This window comes from Sminthopsis crassicaudata, chromosome 5, assembly GCF_048593235.1.
Source record: "Sminthopsis crassicaudata isolate SCR6 chromosome 5, ASM4859323v1, whole genome shotgun sequence".
Classification (NCBI taxonomy): Eukaryota; Metazoa; Chordata; class Mammalia; order Dasyuromorphia; family Dasyuridae; genus Sminthopsis; species Sminthopsis crassicaudata.
Window position 1 is genome coordinate 221398243 of NC_133621.1, and position 21903 is coordinate 221420145.

The window sequence follows — 21903 nt, forward strand, 5'->3', positions numbered from 1 at the left end:
ACCCACTTTTCCTGCAGAATATGTTCCCTTATGCTACATACAGGATGAAAACGTTTCTCTAAAGAAAATAAAATGTTACAAATACCACTATGACATATCCATGACCTTTCTGGAAAATAAGGCAAATGTGTGGAAAGAGTTTTCATTTATAAGATTAAGAATTGCTTTATACATTGTGTTTTCCTCAGGCTCAAAGGGATTAACTGAATGAACAAGAAAACATTCCCAGGAGATTTGTATATGACTATACTAATGATGGCACAATTAACTTCTGCCAAGAAAAAAAAAAAGCCTTTTAAACATGAAGATTTTTTAAAAATAGTTTTTCCAAATAAATCTATATGATGGAGGCCCAAAGAGTCTAAAGTGGAAGACTGACCCCTGGGATACACTCCCATGCTTAATATTTATTGTTAATTACTTTAAGAAATTATGGATTGCACAAAAGTTATTTCAAAAATAAAATCAATCAACAAACAAAGTCTATTCAGGATTGTTTGAATAAGAAAATGATAAATGGAAAATCTCTTTGTATAACAAAAATGCAACTAAAGTAAAATGGGAAGCAGTTGACTGGAGGCAAATGTTTCATATCAAATATCTTTAATAAGAGTCTATTATGTGCAGTATGAAGAGGTATTCTGATGGAAGTGGATATCTTCAACATAAAGAACATCCAACTCACTTCCAGTTGATCAATGATGGACAGAAATAACTACACCCAGAGAAGGAACACTGGGAAGTGAATGTAAATTGTTAGCACTACTGTCTGTCTACCTAGGTTACTTATACCTTAGGAAGCTAATACTTAATGTGCAACAAGAAAATGGTATTTACACACATTTATTGTATCTAGGTTATATTGTAACACATGTAAAATGTATGGGATTACCTGTCATCGGGGGGAGGGAGTGGAGGGAGGGAGGGGATAATTTGGAAAAATGAATAAAATAGAGTCTATTATGCAAGAATACTTATTAATATATGTAAAATGTATATGTGTTGTTTAATTCCGTTTTAATAGATAAAGCTTCTAAGGAGGGAAGAAAACAGTTTTCAATCAATTAATCCTTAAACATTTATTAAGCACTTACTATATGCTAGGTACTGCTCTAAATTCTAGGGAGAAAAAAGAAGGAAAATACAATTCCTCATCACAAGAAGAACTGCAAATTAATAACAACAAAATGAACATTTTCTCCAAATTCTCAATAATAAAAGAAATGCATATCAAGACAACTTTTGAACGTAAGGGCAAAAGCCAGAGGAAAAGACATTATAATTATATATAATTATGGCGCAGGTTGTTTTCAGAGATTTTTCTTGGATATCTATTGTGAACCAGCACTGCTACCTAGATCTGAGTAAGCACAAGCATCAGTTCTGCCACGGTGCCAGCAAAAAGGCCCCCACTCCTCTCTCTGATCAGCTGTTCTGCCACATAGACACACACATTTATGTGCTGAGATCTCAGCAGTTGCCACTGCTATGGTAGTTGTGGTTGTCAAAATCACTGTTACTACTGTAATACTATTGCCACTGTGATTGATTCAATGACTGCCAACACCTGATTTGGGGCCATCGTAGTAGGCCAAACCTTTCCTGCTGAGCTGGCCTAGGCCTCTTTGGGATGAAAGATCTGGAAGTCAAAGCCACTGCCATCAATTTAAAAGTTCTATGGCCTATTCATGATTTCCTGGGCCCAGACTGTATTGGAGTAAGCTCAAAGAGGTACCTATGCAGAAAGAATGTATATAAGAATTCAAAAAATACTTCAAAAATCAAGTAAAAGAGATTGAGGAAAAACTTAAAAAAAAAAAAGAAAAGAAAAGAAAAAGAAAAAGAAAAAAGAAAAGAACCACTCATCCAAAAAAAAAAAAAAAAAAAAAACAAATAAGATTATGGGTGGATGGGGGTAGTTAGCAAACTAGAAAAGGATATAGCTTTTTTGTTTGTTTGTTTTCTAGTAATTTTTTTGTTTTTAATATTCATTGCTTTGTGAATCACCTTGAGACAGAAAAATCAGAGCAAAAAGGAAAAACTATGGGAGAGATAAAAACAAAACAGAAAAAAAGAAGTAAAATAGTACATGCTGATTTATATTCATTCTCCTTATTTCTTTTTCTGGATGCAGTTGGCATTTTCTGTCCAAAGTCTATTGGGATTGCTTTGGATCACTGAACTACTGAGAAGAACCAAATTTTTCATTGTTGAGCATCATACATTCTTGCTGTTATTTGGTACGAAGTATTCTTGGTTCTGTTTGTTTCATTCAGCATCAGTTCATGTAAATCTTTCCTGGACTTTCTTAAAAAAAAGATTGTTCATCATTTTTAATAGAATAATAATATTCCATTACCTTCTTATCCCACAACTTGTTCAGCCATTCCCCAGTAGACAGACATTTAGTAATTTTCAAATTCTTTGCTACTAGAAAAAAGAGCTGCCCCAAATATTTTTGTACTTAGGGGTTCTTTTCCTTCCTTTATGATTTCCTTGGGATACAGATCCAGTAGTGGCAGTTCTGGTTCAAAGAGTATGCACAATTTAATAGTCCTTTGGGCATAGTTCCAGATTGCTTCCCAGAATAGTAGGATCATTTCACAACTCCACCAATAATGCATTAGTGCCTCAGTTTCCCCACATCCACATAAACATTTGTCATTATTTTTTTTCTGTCATTTTAGTCAACCTGAGAGGTATAAGGTGGTATCTACAAGTTATTTTTCTAATCAATAGTGATTTAGAGCATTTTTTCATATGACTATAGATGCCTTGAATTTTGTTATCTGAAAATTATCTGTACACATCTTTTTACCATTTATCAATTGGGAAATGACTTATATTCTTATAAATTTGACACAGTTTTTTATATATTTTAGAAAAAAGACCTTTATCAGAAACACGGGATGAAAATATTTTCCCCAGCTTTGTAGTTCCCTTTTAATCTCGTTTCTGTTGATTTTGTTTGTGCAAAACTTTTTAAATTTAATATAATCAAAGTTGTCCATTTTGCCTTTCATAATGTTCTCCAGTTCTTCTTTCATCATAAATTACTCCTTCCTTCAAACATCTGATAGATAAATTATCCCTTGCTCTCCTACTTTGTTTATGGTATCATAATTTATGCCCAAATCATATACCCATTTTATCCTTATTTTGGTATGAAATATGAGATGTAGGGCTATACTAACTTTCTGACATTATTTTCCAGTTTTTCCTGATATTTTTTGTCAAAAAGTGAGTTCTAATTCCAGAAACTGGAATTTGGGGATTTATTAAATATTAGATTATTATAGTAATTATTATATTATTATATCATGTGTATCTAATCTATTTCACTGATCTATCATTCTATTTGTTAACTAGTACCAAATGGTTTTAAAAACTGCTGCTTTATAATGTATTTTTAGGTTTGGTACTACTAAGCCACCATCCTTTATATTTTTATTTCATTGATTTTATTGATATCCTTGACCTTTTGTTCTTTCAGATAATTTTGCTATTATTATTTCTAGTTCTATTAAATAATTTTTGGCAGTTTGATTAATATGGCACTAAACAAGGCAACCGATTTTGGTAAAATTGTAGTTTTTTTAGCTCGACCTACCCATGACAAATGGATATTTTTCCAATTGTTTAGATCTGATTTTATTTGTAAGAGAAATGATTTGTAATTGTGTTCATATAATTCTTGTTTTTGTCTTGTCGGGTACATACTCAAATATTTTATTTTGTCCCCTTTCTATCTCTTACTAATGGGCTTTGTCAGTAATGTATAGAAATACTGTTCAGTTGTGTAGGTTTATTTTATAACCTGAAACTTTGCCAAAGCTGTTATTTGTTTCCAGTGAGTTTTGGGATGATTTTCTAGGATTCTATAAAATCATATCATACACAAAGAGTGATAATTTTATTTCCTCATTGCCTGTCCTAATTCCTTTAACTTATTTTTATTTTCTCATTTGTAAAGCCAAGAGAGACAATTGAAAAATATATTTTACAACTTGCTCAGCCATTTCCCAATAGATGGACATTGTAATTTTCCAGTTCTTTGCTACCACAAAAAGACCTGCTACAAACATTTTGCACAAATGGATCCTTTGCTCTCTTTTATGGTTTACCTGGGAAACAGACCCAGTACTGGTGCTGCTGGGTCAAAGAATATGCAGTTTTATAGCCCTTTGGGCATAGTTACAAATCCAAATGAGTTGGATTATTTCACACCTTCACTAACAATGCATTAGTGTCCCATTTTTCCCACATCCCCTCCAACATTCATCATTATCTTTTCCTGTCATTTTAACCAATCTTGGATGTGTAAGGTGTTACTTCAGAGTTGTTTTCATTTGCATTTTACTAATCATTTAAAGTATGGTTTCATATAACTGTAGGTGGCTTTAATTTCATTATTCATATTCTTTGACCATATATCAATTGGGGAATGACTTGTATTCTTATAAATATGACACAATTATTTATATATTTTAGAAACAAGACCTTTATCATAAATACTGACTATATACATATATATATATTTATATTTATATATAAATTTTCCCCAGCTTTGTACTTCCCTTTTAATCTTGTTTCTATTAGTTTTCTTTGTGCAAAAACTTTTTAATGTAATGTAATCAAAGTTGTCCATTTTAACTTTGACAATGTTTTCTAGTTCTTCTTTCATCATAAATTCCTCTCTTCTCCAAAGATATTATTGGTAAATTATTCCTGGTTCTCTTAGTTTGTTTATAATATTATGTATCCATTTAGATCTTATTTTGTTATGGGATGTGAGATATAGTTCAATGCTGAGTTTCTGACATATTATTTTCCAGTTTTCCCAGCAATTTTTGCCAAATAATGATTTCCTATTCCAGAAATTGGAGTTTGAGGGATTGTCAAATATTAGATTAGTATAGTCCTTGATTATTGTGTCATCTGCATATTATCTATTCCAATGATCCACTACTTTCTCTCTTATCTCATAACAAATGATTCTGATAACTGCTACCTTATAATATAGTTTTAGATTTGATACTGTTAAGCCACCACCCTTTGTAATTTTTATCATTATTTATCTTGATATTCTTGACTTTTTCTTCTTCCAAATAAAATTTGTTATTATTTTGTCCAGTTCTATAAAATAAGTTTTGGCTCTTTGATTTGTATGGCAGTGAACAAATAGATGAATTTAGGCTGAATTATCATTTTTATTATAATAGCATAGTCTACTTATGAGCAATTGATATTTTTCCAATTGTTTAGATATGACTTTATTTTTTTTCTTTTTAGTTGAGTACATAAATTTATCTTAGCCTATAAAAAAATAGGAGAAGAAAAAGGAAAGAAAAGGTTTGGACCAGACAGAAGAGAGTGCAGAAACATGAAGACAAAAAGTGAGAGAAGAGGGGAGGGTAATAGAAGGAAAGACAGGTACGGGGTGAAATAGATTAAAACCAAAACACTACAGGGTGGAAAGAGAGATCAAAATATATACAGGGTAATTACGGCTAAGATGGTGGAGAGGACACACACATCTGCTTAAGCTCCACATTTTCTCTCAGAATTTATCTCATCACAAGCCTCTGAATTAGTCCTTGACCAGAAATTTAAATAATAATAATAATAAAAAAATTGCCAACAGAAGACATCCTTGAAATTTGCCAGAAAAGGTCTATTTTTGGTTGGGGGCAGGGACAACCAGATTGGTCACAGGCTAAAGGCAAGGAGAGAGAGCTTGGCAGGCAGTTCACATTGCAAAGACCCAAGGAGGGAGGGGCTCTACCTCTGCCATTTCTGCAGAACAACCTTTACCACACTGTGGATATTCTGTCATGGAAGAAAGCCAGGATCAGCAGAGAAGCTGTAAACACAGGAGGTAAAGACCATAACCCCTAAAAGTTAGCATCTCTTGGGACCTGGCCACCCCCACCTGATGTGACTCAGAGCATTCTTAGAGCCTGAGAGTCTCAGAGCCTCATGTACAGACACAGAGCAGCCATTGCTGCCTTGCTAGTGCCTCACTGCTGCCCCACACAGTCTATAGGGAAAGCCTGGTAACAACATCCCCCAAAAAGCAGACTACATTTGTTTTTCTTCTTAGTTTGTTTTCTTTGATTCTTCCTGACAAAATGAGCAAAAAATTAAGAAGGACTCTAACCACTGATAGCTTCTATATAAATAGAGAGCAGACTTTAAACCCTGAGGAGACTAAAAACAGAATGACTACAGATGAATCCCCAAGTGGGGATATAATCTGTTCCTCAATACACAAAACTCTCATAGTACCTGGCTCAGCTGGAGGCTGTGGAATTCAGCCCCAGAAGTCCCAGAGAAGCAGAACCTTTGAACTAGGGACCACGGTTTCTGGCAGACACTTCTAGTTTGAGCGTAGGGGCTTTTCACATCACCTGCTGCTGACATCCACGCCCCACCGGGACCCATAGGCTAGGCTTTGAGTCGCCTTTTCTGTTTGGTCTCAAACCTCAGGGAAGCCGCTAGAACACAGCGCCCTCTAAGCACAGCAGTGCTGATCACCTGTGAGGCACTTCCAGGGAGGGGGTGGGGAACTCTCTCCCAGAGCTCTCTCTTAGCTCAGGTGCAGGGGCTGCTTCATCCATCCACTCTGGGAGGAATCTGGTAAAGAAATAAATAAATAATTTCCTACCCCAGGGACAGACCCCAAAAGATTTTTTAAGAATGAGTAAAAAGCCTAGAAAAACTATAGATTCTTTCTACACAGAGAAAGAGCGGGTATCCAACCCCAAGGAAGTTAACAGCAGAGAGTCAGCAGATAACAACCTAAAGGGGAATGATTCCTGCCCCCCATCACATAACTCTCTCTTTGAAGAGACTATTAAAAAGTTAAGAGAGTTTGAAGAAAAATGGGGAGAGGAAAGAGAAGCTATGAAATTGGAGTTGGAAAAAATAAAGAATTCACAGGAGATGCAGGGAAACAAAATTAGTGAATTAGAAAAGGTATAAAAAGTCTCAAGAAAATAGGATTTCTGAATTGGAGAAGATAAAAAAGTCTCAAGAAAATAGGATTTCTGAATTGGAAAAAGAAAATAATTCTCAAAAATAATTTAGGGAAATGGAAAAAATTCAATAGAGCAAAATAACTCATTTAAAAACGAAATTGGGCATTTACAAAAAGAACTAAAAACTGTGAATGAAGAAAATAACTCCTTAAAAGTCAGGATGGAACAAATAGAAATGAATGATTCATTGAGAACCCAAGAATCAGTCAAACAAAACAAAAAAAATGAAAAGCTGGAGAATAACGTCAAATACTTACTGGGAAAATCTATAGACCTGGAAAATAGATCTATGAGAGATAATCTGCGGATCATTGGACTTCCTGAAAACTATGACCAAAAAAAGAGCCTAGATTCTATTTTACAGTAAATTATCAAAGAGAACTGTCCAGAGATAATAGAAACAGAAGGGAAAGTAGATGTGGAAAGAATTCATCGAACTCCTTCTGAAATAGACCCTAAAAAAAGAACACCACAGAATATTGTGGCTAAGCTGCAGAATTACCACACAAAGGAGGAAATCCTGCAAGCAGCTAGAAAAAAACAATTTAAATACCAAGGTGCCACAATAAGGGTCACACAAGATCTGGCTGCCTCCACATTAAAAGATAGAAGGGCCTGGAACCTGATATTCCGAAAGGTAAAAGATCAAGGATTGCAACCAAGAATAAACTACCCAGCTAAGTTTAGCATCTTTTTCCATGGAAGAAGATGGTCATTCAATGAAATAGAGGAATTCCATATGTTCCTAAGAAAAAAAAACAGACTTAAACAAAAAATTTGATCTACATCCACAAGACTGAAGAGAAACAGAAAAAGGTACACAGAACCATTGAGAACTATATCTCTGTTGTGGGTATATAGAAAGTACTCATGGATAATTTGATTTTACTGATATAAAAGAAAAAAAAGGAGGGGGTGTAGTAAAGGGAAGGGGGAAGTATTAGAAAAAGGGGAAGGAATGATAAAAAGAGGGAAACTACATCCCAGGAAGAGGCATAGAAAATACACCATATCTGAGGGAATTTAGAGAGGGGGAGAATCATTGTGTAAATCTTACTCTCATCAGAAGAATCTCAAAGAGTAAATAATTGTCATATTTGTTTTTCAGAGAATTATCTATCGCCTCATTAAAAGGGGGAGAGGAAAGGGCAAAAGGAAAAGGAGAATAAGGGAAGGGACATGGAAGGAGGGGGGAAAGATACTAAAAAAAAAAAGGGAGGGCTGCGCGTCACAAGGGGGGGGCTATAAATTAAATATCGGGGAAGGGATTCAGAGGGGGTCAAGGGAAAAAGCATAATATGGGGATAATATGATAGCAGGAAATACAGAATTAGTAATTTTAACTGTAAATGTGAATGGGATGAACGCTCCCATCAAACGGAGATGGATAGCAGACTGGATCAAAAATCAGAACCCTAAAATATGTTGTTTACAGGAAACACACTTAAAGCAGGGAGATAAATATAGAGTAAAGGGAAAAAGTTGGACCAGAATCTATTATGCTTCAGGTAAAGCCAAAAAAGCAGGGGTAGCTATCCTTATCTCAGATCAAGCAAAAGCAGAAGTTGATCTAGTTAAAAGAGATAAGGAAGGAAACTATATCCTGCTGAAAGGTAGCATAAATAATGAAGCCATATCGATACTAAACATATATACACCAAGTGGTATAGCATCTAACTTTCTAAAGAAAAGTTAAGATAATTGCAAGAAGAAATAGACAGTAAAACTATAATAGTGGGAGATCTCAATCTTGCACTCTCAGATTTAGACAAATCAAACCACAAAACAAATAAGAAAGAAATTAAAAAAGTAAATAGAACATTACAAAAACTAGGTATGATAGACCTTTGGAGAAAACTGAATGGCAATAGAAAGGAATATACTTTCTTCTCAGCAGTTCATGGATCCTATACAAAAATTGACCATATATTAGGACATAAAGATCTCAAAATTAAATGGAGGAAGGCAGAAATAATAAATGCCTTCTTCTCAGACCACAATGCAATAAAAGCTACATTCAGTAAAAAGTTAGGGGTAAATACACCAAAAAGTAATTGGAAACTGAATAATCTCATCTTAAAGAATGAGTGGGTGAAAGAGCAAATTATAGAAACAATTAATAATTTCACCCAAGATAATGACAATGATGAGACATCATACCAAAATCTTTGGGATGCAGCTAAAGCAGTAATAAGGGGAAATTTTATATCTTTAGAGGCTTATTTGAAGAAAATAGAGAAAGAGAAAATTAACGAATTGGGCTTGTAACTTAAAAGGCTAGAAAAAGATCAAATTATAAACCCCCAACCAAAAATTAAACTTGAAATACAAAAATTAAAAGGAGAAATCAATAATATTGAAAGTAAAGAAACTATTGAATTAATAAATAAAACCAAGAGTTGGTTTTATGAAAAAGCCAATAAAATAGATAAACCTTTGGTAAATCTGATCAGAAAAAAGTAAGAGGAAAATCAAATTGTTAGTCTTACAAATGTAAAGGGGGATCTTTCCACCAATGAAGAGGAAATTAGAGAAATAATAAGGAGTTACTTTGCCCAACTTTATGCCAATAAATTTGATAACTTAAGTGAAATAGATGACTTCCTCCAAAAATATAGGCTTCCTAGAGTAATAGAGGAGGAGATAAATTGCTTAAATAGTCCCATTTCAGAAAAAGAAAAAGAACAAGCTATTAATCAACTCCCCAGGAAAAAATCCCCAGGATCAGATGGATTTACATGTGAATTCTACCAAACATTTAAAGAACAATTAGCCCCAATGCTATATAAACTATTTGAAAAAATAGGGGATGAAGGAGTCCTACCAAACTCCTTTTATGACACAGACATGTTACTGATACCTAAACCAGGTCGATCGAAAACTGAGAAAGAAAATTATAGACCAATTTCCTTAATGAATATTGATGCTAAAATCTTAAATAAGATACTAGCAAAAAGACTTCAGAAAATCATGCCCAGGATAATGCACTATGATCAAGTAGGATTCATACCAGGAATGCAGGGCTGGTTTAATATTAGGAAAACTATTAGTATAATTGACCATATTAATAATCAAATTAATAAGAACCATATGATCATCTCAATAGATGCAGAAAAAGCATTTGACAAAATCCAACATCCATTCCTACTAAAAACTCTTGAGAGTATAGGAATAAATGGATTATTCCTTAGAATAATCAGGAGCACATATTTAAGACCGTCAGTAAGCATAATATGCAATAGAAATAAACTGCAATCTTTTCCAGTAAGATCAGGAGTGAAACAAAGTTACCCACTATCACCATTACTATTCAATAGAGTACTAGAAACGCTAGTCTCCCAATAAGAGCCGAGAAAGAGATTCAAGGAATTAGAGTAGGAAATGAGGAAATCAAACTATCACTCTTTGCAGATGACATGATGGTATACTTAGAGAACCCCAAAGACTCTGCTAAAAACCTATTAGAAATAATTCAGAATTTTAGCAAAGTGGCAGGATACAAAATAAATCCACATAAATCCTCAGCATTCTTATATATCACCAACAAAACACAACAGCAAGAGATATAAAGAGAAATTCCATTCCAAACAAATGTTGAAGGTATAAAGTATTTGGGAATACATCTACAAAGAATAGTCAGGAATTGTATGAGAAAAATTACAAAACACTTGCCACAAAAATAAAGTCAGATTTAAATAATTGAAAAGACATTCAGTGCTCTTGGATAGGCCGAGTGAATATAATAAAGATGACAATACTCCCCAAACTAATCTATTTATTTAGTGCTATACCAATCAAACTTCCAAGAAACTATTTTAATGACCTAGAAAAAATAACAACAAAATTCATATGGAAGAATAAAAGGTCGAGAATTGCAAGGGAACTAATGAAAAAAAAAAAAAAACTCAGAGGAAGGTGGTCTAAGTGTACCTGATCTAAAGCTATATTATATAGCAGCAGTCACCAAAACCATTTGGTACTGGCTAAGAAATAGAACGGTAGATCAGTGGAACAGATTAGCTACAAAGGACAAAAAAGGGTACATCTATAGCAATCTAATATTTGACAAACCCAAAGATACCAACATTAGGGACAAAAATTCATTATTTGGAAAAAAACTGTTGGGAAAACTGGAAATTAGTATGGCAGAAATTAGATATGGACCCACACTTAACACCATATACCAAGATAAGATCAAAATGGGTCCATGATTTAGGCATAAAGAATGAGATCATAAATAGATTAGAGGAACAGAGGATAGTCTACCTCTCAGACCTGTGGAGGAGGAAGGAATTTATGACCAGAGGAGAACTGGAGATCATTATTGATCACAAAATAGAAGACTTTCATTACATCAAACTAAAAAGTTTCTGTACAAACAATACTAATGCAAACATTATTAGAAAGGAAGTAACAAATTGGGAAAATATTTTTAAAAGTAAAGGTTCTGATAAAGGTCTCATTTCCAAAATATATAGAGAACTGACCCTGATTTATAGGAAACCAAACCATTCTCCAATTGATAAATGGTCAAGGGATATGAACAGACAATTCTCAGATGATGAAATTGAAACTATTTCCCCTCATATGAAAGAGTGTTCCAAATCACTACTGATCAGAGAAATGTAAATTAAGACAACTCTGAGATACCACTACACACCTGTCAGATTGGCTAAGATGACAGGAACAAATAATGATGAATGTTGGAGGGGATGTGGGAAAACTGGAACACTGATACATTGTTGGTGGAGTTGTGAAAGAATCCAGCCATTCTGGAGAGCAATTTGGAACTATGCCCAAAAAGTTGTCAAACTGTGCATACCCTTTGACCCAGCATTGCTGTTATTAGGATTATATCCCAAAGAAATACTAAAGAGCGGAAAGGGACTTGTATGTGCCAAAATGTTTGTGGCAGCTCTTTTTGTTGTAGCTAGAAACTGGAAGTTGAATGGATGTCCATCAATTGGAGAATGGTTGGGTTAATTATGGTATATGAAAGTTATGGAATATTATTTCTCTGTGAGAAATGACCAGCAGGAGAAATACAGAGAGGCTTGGAGAGACTTACATCAACTGATGCTGAGTGAAATGAGCAGAACCAGAAGATCACTATACACTTCAACAACAATACTGTATGAAGAGGTATTCTGATGGAAGTGGATATCTTCAACATAAAGAAGATCCAACTCACTTCCAATTGATCAATGATGGACAGAAATAACTACACCCGGAGAAGGAACACTGGGAAGTGAATGTAAATTGTTAGCACTACTGTCTATCTACCCAGGTTACTTATACCTTTGGAATCTAATACTTAATGTCCAACAAGAAAATGGTATTTACACACATATATTGTATCTAGGTTATATTGTAACACACGTAAAATGTATGGGATTACTTGTCATCGTGGGGAGGGAGTGGAGGGAGGGAGGGAGGGGATAATTTGGAAAAAATGAATAAAAAAAAAAGAAATTAAAAAAAGAAAAAAAAAGAAAAACAAAATCATTTATAGCTGATCATCTCAGTACATTGCTATTGCTATTATTTTATATATATAGTACATTTCATTTTTCTTGAGTTCATGGAAGAATTTTTAAATTTTTTTCTGAGAGTATCCTACTCATCATTTCCCATAGAAAATAATATTCCATCATAATCACATACATACCACAGTTTATTCAACCACTCCCTAATTGATGGGCATGTCCTCAATTTCCAAATGTTTGCTCTGAGAAGAGAGCTATTCTCATTCTTTTTGTACATAAAGATCATTTTCCTTTTCAGAAAATCTATATTAGTATTCATAGCTAGTAGTGATATTGTTAGTTCAAAGAATATTCATGAATTTATAATTATTTGGGCATGGTTCACATCTTTTGATCATTTATCAATTGGAACATGCCTCTTTATTTTAAATAAATTTGACAATTCTCTTTATGTTTGAGAAATGAGCCTTTATAAGAGAAACTACTTCAAAATTATTTTTACAATTACTATTGTTAACTGTATGTCCCTTCTTTATTCTATTCTCTCTTCTTTCATCCTGTCTCTCCTCAAAAATGTTTTTTCAACTGACCACTCCCTCACCTAATATTACTCTCTCAAATTTTATCATTTTCTCCCCTTCCTGTTTCTCATTTCCTTCCTATTTACCTGACTCATTGCTCCTCTATTCCCCCTCTTCCCCTCCATTGGAAAACATTTTTCTTGCCATTTTTTATGGCAAATAATTTATACCATTCTGGTTCTCCCTTTCTTTCCCTTTCTCTCAGTATATTCCTCTTTTCTCTTAATTTCATCTTTAAAAGATATATCTCTTTATATTCTACTCTCACTTATGTCATCTGCCTATTTATATTGATGGAAACAATAATCTTTATTCTGATTATGTTACAAGGATTTTGGGAAAAGTATTTTTTAAAAATTTCAATAGAATTGCATTTTTAAATGCATATAAAGATAAGTTTAAATATTCATTTTATAAGACTTTGCGTTGCACTGAATAAATACATTAGTTTAAGGAGTATTGTCATCTTAATTATATTTGCTTGGCCTATCCAAGAGCACTTAATGTCTTTCCAGTTATTTAAATCTGACTTTATTTTTGTGGCAAGTGTTTTGTAATTTTGCTTGTATAATTTCTAACTTTCCTTTGGTAGATATATTCCCAAACATTTTGTACTATTGACCGTTATTTTGAATGGGATTTCTCTTTGTATCTCTTGCTCATGGATTGTGTTGGTAATGTATAAAAATGCTGAGGATTTATGTGGATTTATTGTGTATCCTGCAACTTTGCTAAAATTCTGAATTATTTCTAATAGCTTTTTAGCAGAGTCTTTGGGGTTCTCTAAGTATACCATCATGTTATCTGCAAAGAGTGATAGTTTGATTTCCTCATTTAGTACTCTAATTCTGTGAATCTCTTTCTCGGCTCTTATTGGGAGGCTAGCATTTCTAGTACTATACTGAATAGTAATGGTGATAGTGGGCAACCTTGTTTCACTTCTGATCATACAGGGAAAGGTTCCAGTTTATCACCATTACATATGATGTTTCCTGACCGTTTTAAATATATGCTCCTTACTATTTTAAGGAATAGTCCATTTACTCCTATACTCTCAAGCATTTTTAGTAGGAATGGATGTTGGATTTTATCAAATGCTTTTTCTGCATCTATTGAGATGATCATATGGTTTTTGTTAATTTGATTATTAATATGGTCAATTATACTAATAGTATTATACTAATAGTTTTCCTAATATTAAACCAGCCCTGAATTCCTGGTATAAATCCTACTTGATCATAGTGTATTATCCTGGGGAAGATTTTCTGAATTCTATTTGCTAATATCTTATTTAAGATTTTAGCATCAATATTCATTAAGGAGATTGGTCTATAGTTTTCTTTCTCAGTTTTCGATCTACCTGGTTTAGGTAACAGTACCATGTCTGTGTCATAGAAGGAATTTGGTAGGACTTCTTCAATCTATATATTTTCAAATAATTTATATAGCATTGGAGTTAGTTGTTCTTAAAATGTTTGGTAGAAATCACATGTAAATTCATCTGGTCCTGGGGATTTTTTCTTAGGTAGTTGGTTAATAGCTTGTTCTATTTCTTTTTCTGAAATGGGACTGTTTAGACTACTTACTTCTTCCTCTGTTAATCTGGGCAAGCTATATTTTTGAAGGTATTCTTCCATTTCATTTAAGTTATTGAATTTATTGGCATAAAGTTGATCAAAGTAGCTCCTAACTATTGTTCTAATTTCCTCTTCATTAGTGGTTAATTCTCCCTTTTCATTTTCAAGACTAACAATTTGCTTTTTCTTTTTCCTTTTTTTAAATCAGATTTACTAAGGGTTAGTCTATTTTGTTGGTTTTTCATAGAACCCACTCTTAGTTTTATTAATTAATTCAATAGTTTTTTTTTTTCTTTTAATTTTATTAATCTCACCTTTTATTTTTAGAATTTCAAGTTTCGTGTTTGTCTGGGTTTTTTTTTTTAATTTGTTCCTTTTCTAGCAATTTTAATTGTAAGGCCAATTCAAACAAACTTTTCTAGATTATATAGATAGCATTTATTATTATTATTTTTTTTCCCTGAGGCTGGGGTTAAGTGACTTGCCCAGGGTCACATAGCCAGGAAGTGTTAAGTATCTGAGATCAGATTTGTACTCCAGTCCTCCTGAATTCAAGGCTGGTATTCTATCCACTGCGCCACCTAACTGCCCCTGACAAATCCAAAGATCCCAACTTTTGGGATAAGAATTCATTATTTGACAAAAACTGCTGGGAAAACTGGAAATTAGTATGGAAGAAACAAGACATGGACCCACATTTAACACCACATACTAAGATTAGATCAAAATGTATCCAAGATTTAGGCATAAAGAACAAGATCATAAATAATTTAGAGGAACATAGGATAGTTTACCTCTCAGACTCATGGAGGAGAAAGGAATTTGTGTCCAAAGGAGAACTAGAGATCATTATTCATCACAAAATAGAAAATTTTGATTACATCAAATTAAAAAGTTTATGCACAAACAAAACTAATGCAAACAAGATTTGAAGGGAAGTAACAAATTGGGAAAACATTTTTACAGTTAAACATTCTGATAATGGCCTCGTCTCCAAAATATATAGAGAATTGACTTTAATTTATAAGAAATCAAGCCATTCTCCAATTGAAAAATGGTCAAAGGATATGAACAGACAATTTTCAGATGATGACATTAAAACTATTTCCACTCATATGAAAGAGTGTTCCAAATCACTATTGATCAGAGAAATGCAATTTGTTTTATTTTTATTTTATTATTTTTTTAATTTTATAATTATAATTTTTGACAGTATATATGCATGAGTAATTTTTAATAACATTATCCTTTATATTCATTTTTCCAAATTTTCCCCTCCCTGCCTCCCTCCACTCCCTTTTCTAGATTACAGGCAATCCCATACATTTCAGATGTGTTACAGTATAACCTAGATACAATATATGTGTGTAAATCCAATTTTCTTGTTGCACATTAAGTATTAGATTCCAAAGGTATAAGTAATATAGAGAGTAGTGCTAACAGTTTACATTCACTTTCCAGTGTTCCTTCTCTGGGTGTAGTTGTTTCTGTCCATCATTGATCAACTGGAAGTGAGTTGGCTCTTCTTTATGTTGAAGATATCCACTTACATCAGAATACATCTTCATACAGCATTATTGTTGAAGTGTACAGCAATCTTCTGGTTCTGTTCATCTCACTCAACATCAATTCATGTAATTCTCTTCAAACCTGTCTGTATTCATCCTGCTGGTCATTTCTTACAGAGCAATAATATTTCATAACCTTCATATACTATAATTTACCCAACCATTCTCCAATTGATGGACATCCATTCATCTTCCAGTTTCTAGCCACTACAAAAAGAGCTGCCACAAACATTTTGGCACATACAGGTCCCTTTGCACTCTTTAGAATTTCTTTGGGACATAAGCCCAATAGCAGCAATGCTGGATCAAAGGGTATGCACAGTTTGATAACTTTTTGGGCATAGTTCCAATTTGCTCTCTAGAATGGCCAGATTCTTTCACAGCTTCACCAACAATGTATTAATGTCTAGTTTTTCCACATCCCCTCCAACATTCATCATTATTTGTTCCTGTCATCTTAGCCAATCTGACAGGTGTGTAGTGGTATCTCAGAGTTGTCTTAATTTGCAGTTCTCTGATCAGTAGTGATTTGGAACACTCTTTCATATGAGTGGATATAATTTCAGTTTCATCATCTGAGAATTGTCTGTTCATATCCTTTGACCATTTATCAATTGGAGAATGGTTTGATTTCTTATAAATTAGGGTCAGTTCTCTATATATTTTGGAAATGAGACCTTTGTCAGAACCATTGACTGTAAAAATATTTTTCCAATTTGTTACTTCCCATCTAATCTTGTTTGCATTAGTATTGTTTGTACAGAACATTTTTGGTTTGATGTAATCACAATCTTCTATTTTGTGATCGATAATGATCTCTAGTAGAGAAATGCAAATTAAGACAACTCTGAGATACCACTACAAACTTGGCTAAGATTGGCTAAGATTACAGGAACAAATAATGATGAATGTTGGAGGGGCTGTGGGAAAACTGGAACACTGATGCATTGTTGGTGGAGTTGTAAAAGAATCCAACCATTCTGGAGAGCAATCTGGAATTAGGCCCAAAAAGTTATCAAAATGTGCATACCCTTTGACCCAGCAGTGCTACTCCTGGGCTTATATCCCAAAGAAATACTAAAGAATGGAAAGGGACCTGTATGTGCCAAAATGTTTGTGGAAGCCCTTTTCGTAGTGGCTAGAAACAGGAAAATGAACAGATGTCCATCAATTGGAGAATGGTTGGGTAAATTATGGTATATGAATCTTATGGAATAGTATTGTTCTGTAAGAAATGACCAACAGGAGGAATATAGAGAGGCTTGGAGAGACTTACATCAACTGATGCTGAGTGAAACGAGCAGAACCAGAAGATCATTATACACTTCAACAATGATACCGTATGAGGATGTACTCTGATGGAAGTGGATATCTTCAACAAAGAGAAGAGCTAATCCAATTCCATTTGACCAGTGATGGAGAGAATCAGCTACACCCAGAAAAGGAACACTGAGAAATGAGTGTAAACTGTGAGCATTTTGTTTTGTTTTGTTTTTCTTCCCAGATTATTTTTACCTACTGAATACAATTCTTCCTTTGCAACAACAACAACAAAATTCTGTTCTGCACATATATATTGTACCAAGCATATACTGCAAGATATTTAATATGTATGGGAATGCCTGCCATCTAGGGCAAGGGGTAGAGGGAAGGAGGGGAAAAATTTGCAACAGAAGGGAGTACAAGGGATAATGTTGTAAAAAAAAATTACCTATGCATATGTACTGTCAAAAAAATGTTATAATTATAAAATTAATTTTTAAAAAAAAGGAAAAAAAAAGACTGTGTTGCAAATTTTTCTTCCTCTTTCCTTTACTTTCCCCCTCCACAAGACAGCAGATAACCTTATATAAGTTAAATATGTATAATTTTTGAATCATATGTCTATATTTGTTATATTGCATAAGAAAAATCAGACAAAATGGGGAAAAACATGTGAAACAAACAGACAAAGAAACAAAAAGTGAAAATTTTATGTTGTGTCTGTATTCAGTCTCCACAGTTCTCTCCCTCCATGGGAATGGCATTTTCCTTCTCAAATCTTTTGGAACTAATTTGAATCATAACATTGTTGAGAAGAACCAAGTTCATAACAATTGATTATCACATAATGTTGTTCTTATTGTGAACAATGTTCTCTTGGTTTTGCTTGCTACATTCACTATCAGTTCATGAGAGTCTTGCCAGGCTTTTCTGAAATCATCATGTTTATTATTTCTAACAGAACAATAATATTCCTTTAAATTAATATAAAATAATTGTTCTGTCATTCTCCAACTGTTGGGCATTCACTCAATTTCCAGTTCCTTGCCACTACAAAAAGGGATGCTATAAACATTTTGGTACATGTGGATCATTTCTCCCTTTTCTGGTCTCTTTGGATAGAAAACCAGTTATGTCCCCGCCAGATCAAAGAGTATGCACAATTTTTAATAGCACTTTTTTGCTGAGGCAATTGGGATTAAGTGAGTTAACCAGAGTGATACAATCAAGAAGTGCCAAGTTTCTAAGGCCAAATTTGGGCTCCACTCATTGTCGAGTTTCTTGCAACTTCAAATAGAGTTGTCACAAACATTTTTGTTCATGTGGGTCCTTTTCCCTCCTTTATGATCTGTTTGGGATATAGGCTTAGTAGAAAAACTGCTGGATCAATTAGTATGCCCTTTGGGCATAGGTGAACACCAACTTTTAAAATATAAATCAATTAAAAGAAATTTACAATCAACTTATTTCTTTTATAAAGGATTTATTATCTATCTATTTTATAAGGTACTATGCTATAGGAGAGGAATATAAAGATGGAAAACTATATATTTTTCTGTTTTCATATTCCCCTCCTGTAGCAGTTAAGTGAAATATTTAGAACCAGGAGATCATTATACACAGCAATAGCAAGATTATATGATGATCAATTCTAATGGAACAAAACAACTCACTGAAAAATTCAATTGGATAATTACAAAAAGAAATAAAAAAGTAAATGAAGAAAATTCATTAAAAATCAGAATTGAACCAATGGAAATGAATGATTTGAGGGATGCCAAGAATTAGTCAAGCAAAACCAAAAAAATTAAACAATGGGGAAAAAAACATCAAATAACTATTTGGGAAAACAACAGATCTGGAAAATAGATCTAGGAGAGATAATTTGAGAATTATAAGACTTCCTGGAAATTATAATTTAAAAAAGACCCCAGAACTATTTTCCAGGAAATTATCTAAGAAAACTACCCAAGTGATATAGAAACAGAGGGTAAAATAGATATTGGAAGAATTCATCGATCACCTCCTGAAAGAGATCCCAAAATCTAAACTCCAAGAAATATTGTGACTAAATTCCAGAACTATCAGACCAAGGAAAAAATTCTACAAGCAGCTAGGAAAAAAAAAAAAAAAATTCAATATAGAGGATCCATGATAAGAATCACTCAGGATCTAGCAGCATCCACATTAAAGGATCAAAGTGATGATAGTTAGGAAAGGAGGAACCTCTTTTGGTTCGGTGCAAGGATATCCTTGTGACAGTGCAGAATCCCCTGTAAAGGAATTAAGAGGCCGAAAACCTAGATTAACTAAAAAAATAAATAAATAAAAAAAAATGTTTACGGTAGGGTTTGGAAGTAAGATTAAAAGGTAGGAAAACACCAGAACCAGGGTGGCTCCAGTTTGCAGAAATCCTTGACATGACCAGCGAAAGGATGCCATGTTTGGGACCTCTGAAAAAGTGGACTCCATTCTGGCTCTTTTTATAATAGGGGAGCATTGGACAATTAGAAGGGGCCCATGGGTGGAATCCCAGGCTGGCCTCCAGCCTGAGCTTCAGTCATGGTTAGAATGTGAATAGAATTCAATGGGTCCTTAGATAAGGAAGAAGCCATTTGTAGGGATTGAGGAAACTGAGCAGATAATAGGGGCTGGGAAAGCCCTGATATTATTGGAATTCAAAAAGGGTGCTTTTTGACCAAGATTTGTAAACAAATCCAGCCAAAATGAGCATTTTTTTTTTCAGGGAAGAAGATGGACATTCAGTGAAATAGGTGAATTTAATCTATTTTTGATGAAAAAATCAGAACTAAGCAAAAAGATTGATCTCCAAATATAGGACTGAAGAGAAACATAAAAAGGTAAAAAGAAATCTTGGGAACTATATTTCTGTCATAAATATAGATAAAGAACATATGTATGATTTGGTTTTACAGTTATAATATAAACAAAGAAAGTAGAAGTGGAAAGGAAATTGTACTAGAAAAAGGATAAAGTGGGAGTTGTGAAGAGGGTGCTATACTGGGCAGAGATGAGTGTATGGTTGTTTCTCTCTCCAAAGTTCTAAGGGTGGGTCCTCAGTGAAAGAATTCACCTACTCAAAGCTGTGATAAGGAAGGCTTTTTTGGCTAGGAAAAGACACCAAGAAGTCTTGGTATGCAATACCAGCTTCAAGAGAGAAGTAATATTGCAAAGAAACATTATCTGAAAACTTTATACAGAAACAGAGTAATAGAACAAAATTTGTAAGAATACTTAAATTTGTATCTGAATAGTCTTTTCTGACTAGAAGAGGATATGGAGAAGTTTGTATAACAAAGGAGTTCTCCAGAGACTGTAAGTCCTTTTAAGTAAAAAAGGAGTTCTTCTCCAGAGACTGTAAATCCATTTAAGTTTGTATAAGGTTTTGTTAGTAATTTTACATACTAGACTATCAGGTTTCACCCTTATCAGTACTACATCTCACAAAGATGCAAAGGAAACCTATTATTTCTGAAAGAAGGGAGGGGGATGAACATAGGGTGTATCTTACTCTCATCAGAATTGGCTTAAAGAGAAAAATATTAGACATATTCGATTTACAGAGAAACTTTTCCCACCTCATTGAAAAGTGGGAGGAGACAAGAGATAATGGGAAAAGTAAGCTAATCAGAAGGGAATACACAGATTTTGAGGAAAAGGTGTAAGAAAAGGGGAGGAGCTCTAAGGTGGGGGGGAGGGATGCTAAAAAGGGAGGTCTGTGAGAGGCCTCTCTCTTTGACTTCTGAAGTCAAAAATGTAAATAGACTACTAGAAAAGTTAGGTATGATAGATTTTTGGAGAAAATCAAATGGAAAAAAAAAAGGAATACACTTTCTTCTCTGAAATTCATGGAACCTTTACAAAAATTAACCATATATTAGGACATAAAAACCTCAAATTCAAATACAGAAAGGCAGAAATAAAAAAGCATCCTTTTCAAACCACAATGCAATGAAAATTACATTCAATAAAAAGCCAGGGGGGAAATAGACCAAAAAATAATTGGAAATTAAACAATCTCATCCAAAAGAATAATTGGGTGAAACAGCAAATCATAGACATAATTAATAACTTCAACCAAGAGAATGACAACAATGAGACAACATACCAAAATTTATGGGATGCAGCCAAAATGGTAATAAGGGGAAATTTTATATCTCTAGAAGCTTACATGAATAAAATAGAGAAAGAGAAGATCAGTGAATTGGGCTTGCAACTTAAAAAGATAGAAAAAGAGCAAATAAAAAACCATCATTCAAATACTAAATTTGAAACTTTAAAATTAAAAGGAGAAATTAATAATATTGAAAGTAAAAAATATATTGAATTAATAAATAAAATAGAGAATTGGTTTTATGAAAAAAAAA